This window comes from Polypterus senegalus, chromosome 3 (assembly GCF_016835505.1).
Source record: "Polypterus senegalus isolate Bchr_013 chromosome 3, ASM1683550v1, whole genome shotgun sequence".
In the NCBI taxonomy this organism is placed as follows: Eukaryota; Metazoa; Chordata; class Cladistia; order Polypteriformes; family Polypteridae; genus Polypterus; species Polypterus senegalus.
This window is the reverse complement of record NC_053156.1, coordinates 151,117,419-151,136,759: the sequence shown is the minus strand read 5'-3', so window position 1 is coordinate 151,136,759 and position 19,341 is coordinate 151,117,419. Positions and strand designations below refer to the sequence as shown.

The following is a 19,341-nucleotide window of genomic DNA, read 5'->3' as shown; positions in this document are numbered from 1 at the left end:
GTGAATAAGCTACTTTTTTGGGTTCATATATTTGTAACTCTGATTCGGAAAGAGTCAGAGCCTCACCAGTCCTGAACTTCACCGCACATCACTAAAGGTACTAAAGTGATTTTTCAGAGCAATGCTACATTTTTGGTTCCCAAAACAGCCATCCATATGAAAGTTCCAGAAAGAACTTTTATTTGCTTAGATTTGTATGAGGCCCCACAAATAACTATGAATAGATGGTACTAGATTGGTGAAATGCAAATGGATTCCTGATTTTAAATGGACTCTCCCTGAATACAATAATGCAGGATAAGTTTGAGTTATCCTTTTAGGCAGCCTACCGTATTTTGAAAATTTCTGTTTTGTCTATATATTGGGAAACCAATGCAAAGAAACAGTTTCATACTCAAAGAACCCTTTGCAGAATTAAATTGTATTTGGTTAAACAAAGGAACCACACAACCCAATAAAGTGCCATAACAGAACAAACATTTTTAAGAGTGTGCATTGTGTCCTGGTGGGTTCTGGCAGTGTATTCTGCAACTTTAGATAAGATATGCAATACGTTGTATTTATTTTCTACAGTGCTATAAAGTAAACAATGTGTTTATTTTCTAATAACCTGAAATCATTTTCTTTTCAAAACGATTGTCATATGTGGTACAACAATTGTCTTTTATTTCTTAAACTGAAAACTTACATAAAATGGAAAATATATTGTTCTCAACAAGCTTTTATACTATCTGACAGTTGCTATGGGTAAATAATTAAACAAAAAGTTAGCAAAACAAGCTGCTTTCCATTGTTCACAAACCCAGAAATGTATAAAGCTTCCATTGTGCAAAGAATAAAAGCAATTGCTCAAGATATTAAGAAAACATTCAGGATTTTTCACAAAGCATTCTTTTTACACAAAATAAAAAAATGTGTAGGCAGTGTTAAAGTTAGTAACGGACATCTTGCAAAGTAAGTCATTCTGAAGAACAGTTGGCTAGCTGTTGAGAGATCCAGCCGTCCGCATAATGAGAGAAAAACCTGAACATGATGAAAAATGAGAAACCTGCACGCAATCAGCAAATCAGCCGGGAGGTGCGAGTCCACCAAGGGTGTTTCAAGCCAGCATTATTGTGCAATGTGTGCCATTGACGGAGTGCCATTTGGCATCAGGGGCTGCAATTACCAAGTGTGGAAATTAGATGGATGAGTGGTTGATGATTTACGGCATAAAATATTTGTTAATATTTTCTCTTGACTCATTTCGTTGTCTGGGAAATGATGTCAGAAAACATTTTTTGAAGATTTTATTGTTGTCTTTCTATAGATGATCTGGGCTTCTGATGTCATTATGGACTGACGGATTTATTACCAGTTAGGCTACGTCTGACACCATCCATTCATCCAACCTGTTAATCAACCTCAGGGTTACAGGGAGCAGGAGCCTGGATGCTAGACAGGAACCCATCCTGCTAGAGATGGTAGTCAATAAGAATTTAGAGTATCTAATCAACCTAATCTGTGTGGAAACTGTAAATGGGTAGACTGAATCTGCAAGGCAGTAGACATAACAACCTGCTGACCTTTGAAGCTTCTCCATTATAAAGTGGGCTTAGTTGAATCACTGTTCCTTAGATAGTTTTTTAAACTTGTTTCCATATCTCATGGGCTATGTTCAAGATGTAAAATGAAAAATTATTATATTTATTCAGTCAAATTATTGCCAATCACTTCCAATAGGGTTGTTACAAAAGACTAAAACGTGCAGAATTTCACTGTCAGAAATAAGACAATCACAGTATTTATTTTTGGGTGTATTCACGTGTGATGTGCAAAGCACCTACTGCGATAGCCACGTCTGTCTTTCTATCCATGTCTGTTCGCATGTAACAACTCTGCCCCCTCATGGACCATTTTTTTTTTTTTTAAAACGTGCCATACTTATTCTTGAGACAATTCAATTTTCATTGAGATATCTTGAACAGAGCATGCTGTACACAGTTTTAAAATTCCAAAATCTCCCATTGAAAAGCATTTTAAACAGACACAAGTCAGTGAAAAACCAGCAGACGGCGTGAACAGGGTAGGAAGTTGCTTTCCCTGCCAGCTGCATGTATGTGCACAAGACATCAATTCTGTTATCAGCAGGTCCAGTGAGGCATGCACAGAAACTGCTGCATGCATCTTGCTCTTTCTAATGCTTTAATGAGTAACAGGTAAGTTATACGACATTCCTTACTGTAAAAATAAAAAATGCAAGCAAGGAAAACAAAGGGTTATCTACATATGAATGAAATACCCTGTGGTGTGTAAACTATTGTGCACAAAGCAAATAAACATTTAGTCAGTACTATTTAATTTACACTAAACTAACCTCACAGTTCCATTATCTGCACATTATAATGATGCAGTATTTCACTGTCACTATAATTTACTAGGGTGGCCAGATTCTTAACAGGCTGCCCTTCTAATATAACATGGTTCCACCAAAACAAACATCCTCACTATGTATTTAAAACAGCAAGCATGGGCTCTCATACACCATTCATATAATAGCGTGTGTTAAATGTTAGTGTTAAATTTGAGCAGCATTTGTGTGGGTGACAAGAAGCAGACAAAAACATACATCACTGCCATTAATTTGTTTCCGTTTCAACTACTGTGTAGAGTCATATACTGTATGTTCATTTGTGAAAGTGTTTTTTTTTTCTTGTCCTGAACCCTAGGCGCTGATGATGAGATAAAGCAGCCATTAAACAAATAAGAATGTGCTTTATACATGGGCATAATCGATACACAAGTGTCCAGGTTTGGGACTTTGAAAATCTGGTCACCCTATAATTTTCCATCAGAGTACCACATTCACCTGATGTCCATAATGATCAGCCACTGTAATAAAGTTTGCCTTTCATTTCTATTATTCCACAACATTTGTCATAACTGAATAGCTCTGCAACTCCCATTTCATGAAAATTACTACAGCCAGACACGCTCATGCAAATAAGGAATTCATTACAAAGGCTTTCTATTTTTTTTTTTTTATTAAAGTTATGTTAATTGCTAAATGCAAAATGTCACTGTGTGTGAATACTGTATGTGGTGTGTTTGAGTGAGAGTAGTCATGATTAACTAGAGTCCTGTCCATGCCTATTTTCAGCCTTTTGCTCATTCGTGGGGACATGGCCTTTGGCCTCCGCAACCCTAAAATACCCTGAGAAGGTTGCAGAACTTACCTACTGAAATCAGCCCATTGAAGGCTACAGTGTCTGCACTCCTCTCAAATCGACCAGAATGTTACACCATTAATACATTTACTTACTTGTTTATATTTGCTCCCTAGATCTTACAGGCTGGACCTCGAGAAAGCATATGAGAGGGTGCATAGACAGGAGCTGTAGTATTGTATGAAGAAGTTGGGAGTGGCAGAAAAGTACATAAGAGGATATGTACGGGGGAAGTGAGACAATGGTGACGTTCACAAAGGAGATTAGAAAGGAGTCTCCGTGAACTATGGTGTTTACAGATGACATTGTCATCTGTAATTAGTGTGGAGAGCAGGTTTAGGAGACCCTGGAGAGGTGGTGATATGCTCTATAGAGCAGAGGAATGAAGGTCAGTAAGATCAAGACAGAATACATACAGTATGTGTGAATGAGAGGGAGTTGGTGAGGATGCAGGGAGTAGACTTGGTGAAGGTGGATGAGTTTAAATACTTGGGATCAGCAGTACAGAGTAATGGGGATTGTGGAAGAGAGGTGATGAAGAGAGTGCAGGCAGGGTGGAATGGGTGGAGAAGAGTGTCAGGAGTAATTTGTGACAGACATTTATTAGCAAGAGTGAAAGGGAAGATCTACAATATGGTAGAGGGGTCAGCTATGTTATTTGGGTCGGAGACAGTGGCATTGGCAAAAAGACAGGAAACAGAGCTGGAGGTTGCAAAGTTAAAGATGTTAAGATTTGCATTGGGTGTGACGAGGATGGATAAGATTAGAAATGAGTACATTAGAGAGGTCAACTCAGGTTGGACGGTTTAGAAACAAAGCCAGAGAGATGAGATTACATTGCTTTGGACATGTTGAGAGGAGAGATGCTTGGTATGTTGGGAGAAGGATGTTAAGGCTAGAGGTGCCAGGAAGTCCTAAGAGGAGGTTTATGGATGTGGTGAGAGAAGACATGCAGGTGGTGGGTGTAAGAAAGATATGAAAAAAGATGATCCGCTGTGGCGACTCCTAATGGGAGTAGCCAAAAGAAGAAGAAGAAGAAGAAGAAGAAGAAAAACTGATCTGTACAGGTCTTAATGATTCAGCCCTGTTTTATCTTTCTAATGGTTTGTCATTCAATTATCCAAACACTTGAAATGCTCCAATCCAAATGCTGAGACTTTACAAATATGATAAGCTAGTGCTCTTTTTTATGCTCCTAACACGGGAATTGTTCTACTGTGTCACAGTCGCTAGTCAGTTTGCGTCATCATTTTAAAAGTAAGCTAAAATTGTTTTCTTTTTTATCTTGTATTACATTATCTTACCTTACATTAATTTTCTGTTAATGGTTTGATCTGGTTTATATTCCGTATCAATGTTTACATTTAAATTGTATTATATTTTTAATTCTCAAACTAAATTATAATTGTGTAATTTTAATATTGGTGTTATTCAGGCATATAAATAACTGCTAATGTGCATAACATTAACTGGAAGGCACTTGATTTACTTGTTGCACATTTTCCATTTTGTTTCTTCATTCAATAAGTAGATATTTCTTTTATTTTCGTTTTGTTTTAACCACTGGGACTAAACAAAAGATTTTTCTTTCATATTGTTGGCACAGGGTCCATACTAGAGTGTAGTATTTTAGCCTTGCAGAGTATTTTGTTGAGTCATCTGTATTTTTTTTTTAATGAGACACTTTGTTAAGCAGAGAAATGTAATGCATATAAGGTTGTAATTAAAAAATCTAATTAGAGGCCAAAACATATGGTAAAGTACTTTAAATGCTGTAATCATTTTTTTTTCCTTTTCAGCGAGCATGTTCTTCTCATATAATTGGCTTATTCTGCTATTTTTTATTACACTTCAGTAGACTAGAGTGATGTGCCAAAGGTTTGGGGATGTCCAGTGAAGTCAACACTGGCACTTAATACTCCTTCAACTTCCTCCTCCTCAATTTTAAAAACTTCTGGCAAGCAAGCAAGCCAATTTTCAGATTCTTTCACAAATATTGTAAGACTAACAGAAGGCATCTATCGTGGTACTTACAACACTGTGGTGGTGATAACTGTGTTATAAGAATCAACTGTAGCATTTACGTTTTCCAAAAAGCTGCTTCCATGCACAACCAAGCTCTAACATTTATTTAAAATATGTATGCCTATAGTAACTATACATAGCCATAAAGGGGAGATACTCTTGTCATGAGCCTTCTATCCAGAATGATAACAAAGCAGCCAAAATATACAAAAGTATTTTAATATTGAAAAAAAAGTATTAACTCAACAAATGACAAAATAACAAATTTGCACTTTTACAGAGCTAGCATCTTCAATTGTCAGTCCCTGCATATCTGGTACAGCGGCTCAATCATTCTGTTTATCAAGTAGGGTAGATCACATCCTTTATACCTCAAAGTACCACTTGGCACTCGCTTCTGTGGAAGACGAATGTTCTCTTCGTTCCCTTGTACTAATTCTTGTCTGAGAAGTAAGCTTTACAAAACCATGTAAAAGCATGCTTTGTTTTATCAAACAGAAAAATATTTGTGCAAAGGACTCAAGGTCTAAGCATTCCATACATGAGTCTGCCTTATCACGTTTTCCCTTAGCGTACATCTGAACGCCATAACAAAAGGGGCCAAGAAATCAAGTTGCACAAGGGGCGTTGAAGGGGCTCAAGGATTGTGTATAAGAAAGTGTTGACTGTTACATTTCATAATGATATTAAATCATGCATTCTAGGGGTATAAAAACAGACAGGGTTCAGAAGAGCCCTGACGCTGTCATGTATATTTGATTGTCTGCTTTTCTGAAACTCTTCTCACCGTGACTCTGAAAAATAAAGCTGCTTTATAACCACACCTGCTGTCTAGTCTGAAGTCTGCGTCCACACTTCTTCCAACTGTCTTCATTCTGGTCAAACTTTATTTCACCAGTTGATTCCTTTCACCTGATACCCCTTGACTTAAGATAACCTACCGCCATGAAGCACCCTTTAATAGTTTCTATGGGTCACTTGTAGCCAAGTACCACAATTCCTTCCAAGGTTAAGAGATGCCATTTTTTTCCTACAGCAACACTGGGCTCCCACTAATGGTCTTTGGTACTCCTACACACCTGAACTTTCCTTTGCAGTGCCCATGGATGGGAATAAGGTCAGGCCAGATAAGCTAAGGAAAGGACCTGGGGCCTCATGTATAAACAGTGCGTACGCACAGAAATGTTGCGTAAGAACTTTTCCACATTCAAATCGCGATGTATAAAACCTACACTTGGCGTAAAGCCACACACTTTTCCACGGTACCTCATGCCTTGTCGTACGCAAGTTCTCCGCTCGGTTTTGCAGACTGGCGGCACCCAGCGTCAAAGCAATGCTACTGTTCCTGTGTGGTTACTCATTATTTTCCTGACGCGGCTTTATAAATACACCGAAACTAACCGCATATTGTTTGTTAGCGTAACAAACTGATTGTAATTAACTCGTAACAATATAATGGTCCAGGGAACAGCCATAGTATTCCAAATACCATAACTGCTTTAGCGTTGTTACTCTCACTTCTTCTTCTTCTTCTTCTTTCAGCTCCTCCCGTTAGGAGTTGCCACAGCGGATCATCTTTTTCCATATTACTCTCACTGCACCACTCGGAGTATTTATATCACTGTATCTGAGTGTGAATCACAGCAGCAGCTGATCGGAAAGAGAATTATCGGTATACAGCTTCAAGGACACGCTGTCTCAGCCACTGCAAAACGTTTTAAAGCCTTTCCTGTACAGACCTCGCGGTTCAGAAACAGTCTCATCCCAAGAACTTTAAATGCACTCAATCAGTTGCACCTTGTAGAACTGTTTGTACTTATAAGTATAATCACCCCACTGTTAACTTGCACTAATTATAATATCGCACAACCTGAGCCACTTTATAAAGCGCGTATTTACATATGATGACGATATCATTTTTAAGATGAAATGCAGCAAAATATGTTTATTAAATTATACAGATAAAAAATTTAACTTCATTTAAATAATCTATATTCTTCACTGGGAGTGTCGTTAAGGATAGAATAATTAAACATGTACTATGAAGATATTTCAATGTTCTTAAGCGTTTTAAAGAATCGCGCTAAGCTTACAGATGGCTTAACGTCTATTACAGAGCTGATTGTGTGGCGATCGGTTACTTGGGGAAAGAAAAGCACTGACTGCAGTGACGGCTACGCCAATATATATTGAATATAACACAGAAAGAGAAAATAACACAGCTAGAGCCGCCCCTGAGTACTGCTGCAATAAATTATTTCATCGAAGTGAAAAACATGTTTAATAACGTGCTTTAACCCCTATCATCATGAAAATGATATCACGTATACATCTCAGTATTTTAGTTATTCAGAGAACTGTAATATCACGAATGTAATGGATTCTGTGTCCAGTTGGAGGAAGAGAGCCGGTTTAAGAAGCAAGTAGTGATTCACACACATAGATCACAGTAGAAGATCAAATACAAAACAAAGCATTTAATGTGCTACTTTAATTACGATGTGATTTGAGAAACTGGTTAATTAAACGATTTTAAGATGAAGTTTATGATGTTCTACTTTAATGACAAAATAAACTACGTGATTAAAGTGGAAATGTCGAGATTGAAGTTGACATTTCGTGCTTTTTCCCCACTGTGTGCCTTTTTTCTCTGTACCCTAATAAGCTTTCATATGACACTCAGACAGTGGGCTACACGGCTTTTCACAGCGACTTTGATATGTGACTTCTTTTTTATTTCCGGCACTGTGCGATTTTGTGAACGTGAGCTTTCAAGTTTCTCCAACACGCTATGTCACTCGATCAACTTCATTTTGTTGATTATACCACGGTTTATTTGTACAAATAGTATGTTTTTCCATTGCCTCCACTTGGTATTCGCTGAAATTCTTATATTTCCCCCGTGCTTTCCACATTGTCTTTTCACAGAAGGCTGAGCTTAAGGGCGATTTATATTGATTTGCATATTCAAAGAGGCGTAATTCTGGGAGGAGTTGGGGCGTTACATAAAGCGCGTGCACGAGCGTTAGTTTTCACGCTGATCGGGATTTATGTAGCGGAAGAACGTGGAAGTTGGAGTACGCACAGATTCCTGCATCTGGATTTTTCTGTGCGTAAGCACATTTCGGCTTTTGTGCTTACGCTATGTTATAGTGTGAGTTCTACGCACGACGTTATACATGAGGCCCCAGGAGATGAGTGTGAGTTTCTTACCACATTAAAGGAGAAAGCTAGAAAGTCAATAATTCAATTGTCAGAACTAAAAATGCTAACCAAAACACCCAGCCAAAAAGAGTATACCAGAAGTCAAGAAACCAAAGTAATCTGTCAGTAAGCATGCACAAAATCCTTTTAGAACTTATCCAGAATTTGTAGACGTCACCTAACTTAAAGCGTTCCGTAAGTGATGTCACATGGTGCTTAAAGTGGAACCAAGTTACTACTGGTACTCTGTTCATGACGGTACCCTAGTATTCAATCAAAAACATTGGGATTGACATTCCCCATGAAAATTCAAGCACCTTGAAAGGAAAGGAACCAATTTCCTTTCTCAGCTAGTCAGTCGGGATGAGGGAGAGAGTGCACTCCTGATATGAAGGCTACAGTGACAGCCATACCTTGATGATGTCTGAAAGAACTACAGACAGAAGGTAGTGGACAACAGTCCTGGTGCAAGTGCACTGCAGCTGTGAAATGTACACCCCACCAGATTGGTAAGCATTACAAATAGACAATTAATTTAATAACAGAGAATTAAACATGATACAGTGAGTCCACAGCATTTGATAAAGGTTATGTACATATAAAGGAGAGGTATCACCAAAACCTCTCACAAATATTGTAGTAGTTAAATATTGTTGAATCTAATGTAACTGGAATGTTACAGAAAAAATAGCAATGAAATTTGTAGTTCATTAGAAAATATCAAGAAAATGCTGTGGAACAGAAATTTCAAATAGAATTAGGTCTGCTGGAGCCAATCCCAGCCAACACAGGACGTAAGGCAGGAAACAAACCCCGGGCAGGGCGCCAGCCCAATGCAGGGCAGGGAACACATAAATCATCTTTAATCTTGAGCATGTGCTGAGACATTAGCATGGCAGCTAGTGCTGCTGTCTCACAGCTTCAGAAACCGGAGTTCAAACCCTGGCTAGTTGAAGTCTGCACATTAAATGAACAAAGTAATGATCAAGCAGGAAAAAGTGTATTGGGTGGGAGGAAGCGCTTTTCAACGATGTATCCTCAAAGGTCAGTAAATGTATGTAGAATAGGCAAACATGAGAAGCAACAGAAAATTGCATATTGCTGTGGTCTTCAAGAATCTATGAATTTGAAAAGGGGTAAACATTTTAAGAAGGTGAGGCGCCAATGACCATGTCCCTACCATTGCAGATTTGTCTGCTTAGGTGTTGACTTGTGAAATATTGCTGTGTGTAAGAACAATAATGCCCACATTCCAAGCAATTTAGAAAAAAAATAACAATAACAATAATTAGATCTTAATCCAAAATATTACATAATACTGGATTGCCAAGAGAAGAATTTTTAATAGTATTTGAATTTTCTTGATCAAATCTATATTAATATGAAATGCAATGCATGTATTAATTTAGGAAGCATAATCCTGAAACAGAAAAGTGGCATCATAATTGCATTTTATACGTAACACAATATTTTTTTTAATTTATTTTTACTTTTCAGATACAAATATTGGAAAATGTATTTATGTAAAAATAAAAACAACACATAACCACAATCCGAAATGTGTCTAACTGTATATATTTTTTCTTTCTTTTGATAAATGCAACACACGTGGCAAAGTCATTTCCCATGAATGCATAAAGCTTTCTGGAGCATTTGATTATTCTCCAAAGTGTTTTTGACTAAATAAATTTATTACCATGAATAATGAGCATCCCACAATTAACAGAACAGTCTGAGGTGTTTGGGAGCAATAATTAAAACTGGGATATTAAAGCTTTCACACAGCATGAAAAGATTCGCTTGGACAGTATGATTTGCATATCATGAACAAGTATTTAATCAAGCAGCAAAGCAATTATTGCACTTTAATTTAGAACTGTATGATATTTATCCATATATATAAATTAATATCTAATTCTGAATGAATAATATCATTACTCTATTACTGATATGTACTCCCTGTTTAAGAAACAAGTTTATTTATTTACATTCTTATTAGAGCTTAAACCACTTTCTGGAAAGCAGAAGACAGTACAAGTACAAGTATGTTCATTTTTCCATATAAAAATGTTATTTAGCAAACCACATAAATCTAAAATAAGATATAGTAATGGAAGGAAAGCAAAGAGAGAATACATTAAAAATGAGTTTTTCAGTAATAACAAAAATGTTTTACATTCAAATTATGTATTGCATGTATTAATAGTTTTGAGGCATATAATGGAGCAACTTAGACATTCACATTCCTAGAATTGCTTGGCTTGAACATTCTGAAATTAGAACAACCTCTCTATGCATGCTCTGTTACTTACATCAATTTATATACAGTATACGTATACTCCTTAAGAATATACTTTGAAATTTGTTTAATTTTTTTTTAAAATGTTTAAAAAAATGAAATTGATCACTTTCAAGGAATTACATCTGATCTCCCCCAACCCAACAAACATTTGCCCCAACCTTACCTTTGGACAGCGTTTTAGGGCCATCATGTTTCCCTTTTATCATGATGTGTATACCAATGAAAACTAGAATAAAATCATACCTTCTTAAACTTTTGACCATATTTATTAAAAGACATCTTCTCACTACTCCCTTATAACTCAGTATTTTAAACATATTGTACCTTGGTTAGTTTTGAAGGTGTCTTTTTTTCTCTCCTTCAGAAGTCATCCTTTGAACCAGTTGCTTGGTTTTGCATATGTTCTCTTTTTGGATTCGATGACCAAAGCTGTGCATATTCATTATGCCTGATTTTATAAGTTGCTTGAATCTGCTTATACTGTATATCACATTTATGGAACACTTGGTATTTGTAACATTATTCCAGGTAATATCTGGCTAAATAAAGTACACTTGCTTTCTTAATATTATAAAAACATGCACATTAAAACAATTATCTGTATTGGGCTCTACAGCACCCTTGCAATAATGCCTCTCCATCCCTAGTTACGAAAGACACCGAGTGGAATTAATCAATGTTACTTTATAAAAAAAATAATAAACAGTCTGAGTAGCAAGTATGGAGCTTTCTGCTTGCAAGTCAGAAAAACTCTCACTTCCCCATCTTCAAGCTGCTTATATAGTTTTTTACCACTGTGTGCCCTTTTCCACAATATTTTTACACTTGCTTCAGTGTTTTTCCTCTTTTTACAAGCTTTTTTCTATGTCATCACATTTTTATTTTTATTCATAGACATAAAACAGTCCTTTGATAATGGTTGCTTTTAGGAAAGTACAAAACATTCGATTGTTAACAGTTGTTGTCACCCTGCTTTAAATATCCTTGCTTATACACACACTTATATTAGTCAATTGCTTACAGTATATCAGTATATCAAAATCAGTACATTAGTAATACATATATTGTAGCATTGTATTGTATATTTTAGTGCCCACATGGTTTCGAACTGATTCCAGATATACTCACTTTAGATGTGGCTCATCATCCATTTGAAGTCGACACACAGGGGATTTAGAAACTATTCAGACCCCTTCACTTGCTCATATTTCGTTATGCTATAGCCTTGTGTTAAATCATTTTAATTCACTTTTCCTCAAATCAAACAACACTCAACAGATAGATAGATAGTCTACCTGTGAAAAATTCAGTTGATTGGATATGACTAGACACATCATCCTCTTTAATAAAACCCCTGTGTGCGTCCAGGTGTCCGTGTGTGTGTGTGTCTTCTGGTGAAGTGCGCATACGCGGGCCACATGGCACGTGTTCAGTCTCTTCCTGTGGATTCCCTGTGTGTGCAGAGAGAGAGAGAGAGAGAGACACACACACACAGGCACGCACGCACACACACACACACACACGCACGCAGCCCGCGCAAGAGACACACTCACATACACACACCGGTACGCAGGCAGGCCCGCGCGAGAGACACACTCACATACACACACAGGCAGGCCTGCATGGGGGACAGACATGCACGCACACACACGCACACAGGCCCCGTGACAGAGACAGACACACACGCACGCAGGCCCGGGACAGAGTCAGACACACACACACACACACAGGTGCACACGTGCATTGTTGCAATGTTACTTTTCTTGGTTGTTTATTAGATTACGGATTTTTCAAATCTTCATTTTTTTTCCCTGTGCTTAAAACTCATTAAAAAAGGTGTTTTTAGCGAGCGGGTCGTAAGGCTATAGCGCGACCTCTTGCAGTGTTAATTTTATCTGTTGTTCAAGGTTTACTTAGTGTTATTCAATGTTCTTACATTTAGTTTACTATTACACTGTGCATTCAATGGTATAATTAACTATATTTGTGCTTAAAATCTTAAAATATATATATATTTACATACAGTTCATACGGTCTGGAACGGATTAATTGTATTTACATACAATCCTATGGGGGAAATTACTTCAGTTCCACCGAGGTTCCACTGTATTACTGTCAGACAAAATTACAAGCATTTTACGGAAATACAAACCAGTATTACTGAGAGTGAAAATTAAAGGCACACAATACAGTGACGCATATTACAGCCACATACAAGGTCCCTTGCCATTTAATATAGACTGTTCCTACTAATGTTTATGCACTACTGTTCTAGCGCCCGTTATTGTAATGGGCTTAATGTCTAGTAACTCTATATAAGGCCTAAGTGCTGACAATGCCTATGAGAGAAAAAAAAACTAGGACATAAAATTGAAAAAATTGCCTGCAGAGCTTAGAGACAGGATGGTGTCAAGGCTCAGATCTGTGGAAGGCTACAACCATCACTGCAACACTCTACCAATTCAGGCTTTATGACAGAGCGGCCAAGCAGAAGCTTCTCCTCAGTAAATGACACATGGCAGAAATCCAATTCAAACCAGTCAAAATCCACAATGCAATACTCAGAATTCAAAGTCAAAAGCAAAATGTTGTAAGCCAGAAAAATCAATACAATAAATTACAAAAGAACTTTTCTCCACCAAGCTCAATGAACCTCTTAGGAATTCTTAGGAACTCATTCTCCAGCCAGAAATCTAAAGTCTGAGGAGGGTCCCCATGCATGTGCAATGACGTAAAGTTAGCCCCACTTCTTAGGGTTAATATAGTGTAATATTTTGGGTTATTATATATATATATATATATATATATATATATATATATATATAAACTGCTCAAAAAAATTAAAGGAACACTTTGAAAACACATCAGGTCTCAATGGGATAAAGAAATCCTCCTAGATATCTACACTGATATAGACTGGGTAATGTGTTAGGAACGAAAGGATGCCACATCGTTTGATGGAAATGAAAATGATCAACCTACAGAGCCCTGAATTCAAAGGCGCCCCAAAAATCAGAGTGAAGAAATTATGTGGCAGGCCAGTCCATTTTGCCAAAATTTAATTGCAGCAACTCAAAATTGTATGCAGCACTTTGTATGGCCCCTGTGTTCTTGTATACATACCTGACAACATCGGTGCATGCTTCTAATAAGATGACAGATGGTGTTGTGGGGGATCTCCTCCCAGATCTGGACCAGGGCATCACTGAGCTCCTGGACAGTCTGAGGTGCAACCTGGTGGCATTGGATGGACCAAAACATAATGTCCCTAAGGTGTTCTATTGGATTTAGGTCAGGAAAGTGTGGTGGCCAGTGAATGGTATCAATTCCTTCATCCTCCAGGAACTGCCTGCATACTCTCACCACATGAGGCCAGGAATTGTCGTGCACCAGGAGCCACTGTACCAGCATAGGGTCTGACAATGGGTCCAAGGATTTCATCCTGATACCTAATGGCAGCCAAGGTGCCTTTGTCAAGCCTGTAGCGGGCTGTGTGACCCTCCATGGATATGCCTCCCCAGACAATCATTAACCCACCACCAAACTGCTCATGCTGAATGATGTTACAGGCAGCATAATGTTCTCCATGGCTTCTCCAGACCCTTTCACTTCTGTCACGTGCTCAGGGTGAACCTGCTCTCATCTGTAAAAAGCACAGGGCACCAGTGGTGCATCTGCCAATTCTGGTATTCTATGGCGAATGCCAATCGAGCTGCATGCTGCTGGGCAGTGAGCTCAGGGCCCATTAGAGGACATGGGGCCCTTGGGTCACCCTCATGAAGTCTTTCTGGTTGTTTGGTCAGAGACATTCACACCAGTGGCCTGCTGGAGGTCATTTTGTAGGGCTCTGGCAGTGCTCATCCTGTTCCTCCTTGCCCAAAGGAGCAGATACTGGTCCTGCTGATGGGTTATGGACCTTCTATGGCTCTCTCCAGCTCTCCTAGAGTAACTGCTTGTCTCCTAGAATCTCCTCCATGCCCTTGAGACTGTGCAGGGAGACACAGTAAACCTTCTGGCAATGACACGTATTGATGTGCCATCCTGGAGAAGTTGGACTACCTGTGCAACCTCTGTAGGGTCCAGGTATCGCCTCATGCTACCAGTAGTGACACTGACTGTAGCCAAATGCAAAACTAGTGAAGAAACAGTCAGAAAAGATGAGGAGGGAAAAATGTCAGTGGCCTCCACCTGTTAAACCATTCCTGTTTTGGGGATCATCTCATTGTTGCCCCTCTAGTGCATCTGTTGTTAATTTCATTAACACCACAGCAGCTGAAACTGATTAACAACCCCCTCTGCTACTTAACTGACCAGATTAATATCCCATAAGTTTCATTGACTTTATGCTATACTCTGATTAAAAAGTGTTCCTTTAATTCTTTTGAGCAGTGTATATATATATATATATTCTTTTTTAAATCCAACATGACACAGGAGTTGCCTTATTATTAGAGACTCTAAACCCCCTTCAAAATGAAAAGTTAAACATAAATGAAATGTAAGTTTAATAGAAGTATTATACTGTACAATAATAATTTATTACTTACTGGACTTCGGTAAGTTCTTAATAATCTCACATGCCTTCAATCCCTTTGCTGTCAAACATTTTCAGTTGCCTACTGAATGTGTCCACCCCTGTTTTGAACCCCCTCTCACTCCTGTCTGTTTCTTTGGGTGACTGTCCCTTTGCATTTTCCCTTTTTGTTTTTTTCTTCTTTCTAGTTCAGTGCAATGATCCATATAATGCCTGTTTAAATGAATGTGCTCTTTACTCTTACTTTCATTTGAACTTAATTTTTTTTTATATAAGCATACTTCTCATGGCTTCTTTGTAGAAACCGAAAACAAACCCTGAATATTAAAATAATTTTCACACAGTAGTAACATACAACACGCAGCACTCAGTCCAATTTACCAACAAAGGATGATGGCAGCATGCAGAAAACACTCTGTACTCAAGCACCGGTCCCGTATTTTACGTTTGGACCTGTTTTAGCTCACTAGCAACATAACCTTGGGGAAACTCAATAAAGTTAGAGAATACTATAGTGCCTACAGATTGGTGACTGTGGCATCAGCAGCTCTCTCTACCACCACTAAACCCATTATTAATCACTGATCACATTTTGTTCTTATTTCATGATGATGGTCAAAGAAAGGAACCATTTAGACCAGGGATCTCAAACTCCAGTCCTGGAGGGCCACAGGGACTGCAGGTTTTCATTCTAACCCTTTTCTTAATTAGTGATCTGTTTTTGCTGCTAATTAAATTCTTTTGAATTAGTTGTGATTGACTTGCTCTTGAAGACTAAGACCTATTAATTGTTTCTTTTTCCTTAATTAGCAGCCAAATAATGAGATACAAAATGAGCCAAAACATGACCAGCAAACTGTGACTATCATATAATATCTGAAAATAAAGAAAGGTGAAGGTCTTGGGAATGTTGATTTGTTTAGGTCCCCAAAACATTTTAATAGTGCTCTTAGAAGAATAAAGAAAAAATCATCATTTTTTAAATGTATGCTATTGTACAATGAGAGCAGCAATAAGCCATGGAATTAAAGAATGAGTTTAATTAACAAGACTCAGCCCCTAATTAAGCAACTGGTTTGAGTGATATTGTTTGGAGTTTGAGGCCATGACTTAGTTGGTCTTCAGCTGGCTCACTCACTTCACATTTCATTTCTATTTAAGGAAAGAAATGTAGAAATTCAGAGGAACGATGAAGAAATTCTGGGGAACAAATAACTAAATAAGTTAATTAAAATTAATTCAAAAGATGTTAATTAGCAGCAAAAACAGGTCAGTAATTATGAAAAGGGTTAGAATGTAAACCTACAGCTACTGTGGCCCTCCAGGACTGGAGTTTGAGATCCCTGATTTAGACTTAATGAACAGATGCCTGCTTGGCCTGTTTTTATCATGGGGAGCCTTCATTTTTCTTCTCAGCCGCACCTTATTATTAGCCTGTTTTATTACTTCATTGCCTATGCTATGCTGAATCATCTGCTGATGCCTGCACATTCCAAACTTTCATTATTTCATATACATTGTAACTCTCATCCAACTTTATTATCCTTTTGAACTAACATATTTTTCTTCAACTATTTTCTAACCAGTATTTTCAGACCATGCAACATTTCGATTTGTCTTATTATATTTGCTTTGCTGAAAGGATTAGAATATTATGATACATTAATATCAAAAGCAACTTATAAAAATGTCATTTTAGAAACTAAAGCTTAGCGTTTTGAAAAGCTGTTCTATTAGTCTAAATAGATTAAATGACACTAGATCAAATGGCATTGATGTTCAGAAAATCTCAGGATAATCATAGGATAAAACATTTCATTCTGGAAGGCCTTTACTTCACACGTTCAATTAAACTTACCGTTATGCATCACACTGAAGGGATGAACAATCCCAGAGCACTTAGCATGAACTGAGATAAATACTGTATGGCATGTGTACTGTGCGTCACAGTTAACAATGACTGGAGTGCTGACATTGTTGTATACTGGCAATAATGCTGTAATTCGGATTCAGAAAAGGGCAGTTGTCTTCCAAACCTGCAATTGCTGCCATTTATACTGCTTGAAATATGACAGTGACATTGTAGACCGTTGATTTTTAACACAACAGATGACTAAGGGAGTGTTTTTGGAAGACATTTTAATCAAAATCATCTACTCTGTTGCTCTGGAAAACAGCCATTCTTGTCCTGAATCCTTGTGTTAAATGGTTCTTGCTAGCATCTCCTTGTATACATTAAAATTCATCCACTGTAATTCATTAATTTTCAAAGAAGAAATTGTTTTTTGAATAATTAGCACTGCACATTCCTGCACTTTCTTTCTCCTCGTAACCTGGTTTTCCTCTGTCATCCCAAAGACATATGCAGGGCCAGAACATGGGGTGACAAAGTGATTGCCGCCAGTGGCATTTTGATCAGTGTGCCATTTTTCATACAAATGCATTTTTTTTAACATTATGGAATAATAACAAAAAATGAGAGTTAAGCATTAACTGTAAGAGATTTATACATATCAAGTGCTTAATTTACAGTGCCTATGAAAAGTATTCACCCCCGGGAGGTTTTCACATCTTACTGATATACAACTTTACATCACAATGGATTTAATTGAGCTTTTTTTGACACCAATCAACAGAAAAAGACTCTCTTATGTCAAAATGAAAAGAGATCTGTGAAAAGTGCTCTAAATTAATTCCAAATGCATAACACAAAATAGCTGAAGGCTTAAGTACACACCCCCCACCCCCGCCTACAAGTCAGTATTTAGTAGATGCACCTTTGTTAGCCATGGCAGTCTTGAGTCTGAGTGCTCAGGTCTCTGTCAGCTTTGCACATCTGGACACAGCAGTTTTTTCCTAGTCTTGTTTGTAAAACTGTTAAGAGTTTGTTAGGCTACATGGAGATCACTGGGACCATCATTGGGCCTGTTCATGCACAGTTCACCATGGGGCCAATTAACCTGACACGTACAATGTAGAGATGTAAGAGGAGTGCTGGGGTACCTGAGAGGATTCCACAAAGAACCCAGGATGCAAGGTCTGTTAGGCAGTACCACCAACCACTATTCTCAGTTATTAAAATCATCGGACATAACTTTTTCAATTTGTTAACTATAATGATAAAGGTGTCTACAAATAGGCATACATGCCATTTCTATGCTGGAATTTGTGAAATGTCAACCTTTGCATTCTGCAGCTTAATATGTAAACCTTAATAGCTAAAAAAAACCCTTCCAATATAATAAATCAGGATGAAGATTCACTTGGACAGCACATATCATTCTAATAGGAAACTTTCATTAGAAACAATTTTCTATAGTACCATTTTTTGTGTATGTTTTTTTATCTTGATATATAAAATCCCAAGGCAATATCCTAAAACAAAAGACTGCTTCTCTTGCAACAAAATATTGGATGAACTAGGTATAATACTGCAGTCTTCATTATATTCACACTAGCTGATATACTCCCCTGTGACCCCTACTTCTCTTCTACATGAGGAATCAAAACAAGTGCTGCACTATTCTCAGTACCAACAGCAAATGGTAATTTATTAGTACAAAACAATGCAAATAAAGTATATTCTATGTGGAAACATGCACATTTTGTTATAGTCTTCAATACAATACTTTCTTAAAGCCTCCAGTTAATGCTGTCATACATTTATACATTCATTCGGTAACTGAAACTCCTTATACAAATCAGGGTCAAAGTCTATCCAGGTATCATCAGGCAAAAGCAGGAGCCAGCCCTAGATGGGTCAACAGTCGAGTTAAAGTGGCCATGTCAGATCTGTGATCATCAGAACAACCTTGACAGCAGTATCAAATCTTTCAAAAAATTCACTGTGCATACAGTATATATGCCCTGCACACCTATTATTATCTTATATATATTGTAGGTGTGGGAAGGAAGTACAGGGAAGAGGAAGCCAGAAGCAGTTCCTGGGTTGACTGTAATGGAGAGCCCACTGCCTCACTTAGATTGAGTCAGAGTCAGAAGGCAGCGGGTAGCACTCTTGGAGGACAGACGGAGGAAGAAACAACAGTATTTTGTACTTTGATTACTGT

The 19,341-nt window shown here is 37.7% G+C and overlaps 1 long non-coding RNA gene across 2 annotated transcripts in view; it reads right to left on the bottom strand.

Moving 5' to 3' along the window:
- Nucleotides 1–11,464, bottom strand: part of LOC120526826 — a 152,606-nt gene extending 141,142 nt beyond the window's left edge. For both annotated transcript variants that reach the window (XR_005633179.1, XR_005633178.1), the window contains exon 1: nt 11,062–11,464. This is a non-coding gene — a long non-coding RNA (uncharacterized LOC120526826). The remainder of the gene's footprint in view (nt 1–11,061) is intronic.
- Nucleotides 11,465–19,341: the final 7,877 nt, after the last annotated feature.